The following is a 919-nucleotide window of genomic DNA, read 5'->3' as shown; positions in this document are numbered from 1 at the left end:
TAAATCCAGACAGCTAGCTAGACTATCTGTCCAATCTGATTGTTGTGTTGCACGACTAAAACACCTATTGAATATACACACGTTCCACCAAAACAAGTTTCTTCCTGAGGCTATTTTGCAGCGGCACAAAGGCTTCGTTTGCCACTTAGCGCCACCCAAGTAGATTGTGATTGGTTTAAAGAAATGCCAATGAACCAGAGCACATTTCTCTCCCATCCCGGAATGCTGTGTGGACTAGCCAGACCCTCCTCCGCAGTGCTGTAGAGGAAGGTCCTGGAATGGGAGACTAAGTGCTTTATATAATGTTTGCTTGCTTCTTGCTTGCCAATTTAAGTACATATTTTACATGCTGACGCCCACTTGCTGCTTGGGTCAGGATAAAAGTTGTTATGGTGTCAGACTTCAGAAATAACTTCAGAAAGAAACTCCCCGCCATTGCTCGTATCATCGTGGTGCTACAGTTGGCTGTAGTCTACCTTTAATTTGAGATACAAGCTAGGTTTTCCATATATGTTTGTCAGTGTCCCTTTTATTTCTATAGCGCATTTAAAAACAACAACAGTTGACCAAAGTGCTGAACTAGGTCGATGTCAAAAACATAAATAACAAGTGTAAAAATTACTACAACCAAAGTGAATCACAGGGAAACAAAACAACACTTTAAAACATCAGAAACCAAGTTAACAAAGGTTAAAAGCTACTGCAAACAGGTGCGTCTTAAGCAGCGTTTTAAACGTTTGTAAGGTCTGTGCAGCTTTAATATGCATGGGGAGGTTGTTCCATAGGATGGGGGCATCCACTGCAAAGGCTCTATTGCCCTTCTTTTTTAGCTTTGATCTCGGGACATCCAAGAGCAGCTAATTGGTTGACCTCAGTGTTCTAAACGGAGAATGGTGGCATAAGAGATCAGCCAGATAAG

This window comes from Etheostoma spectabile, chromosome 20, assembly GCF_008692095.1.
Source record: "Etheostoma spectabile isolate EspeVRDwgs_2016 chromosome 20, UIUC_Espe_1.0, whole genome shotgun sequence".
Lineage (NCBI taxonomy): Eukaryota > Metazoa > Chordata > Actinopteri > Perciformes > Percidae > Etheostoma > Etheostoma spectabile.
Note: the sequence above shows the minus strand (reverse complement) of the source record.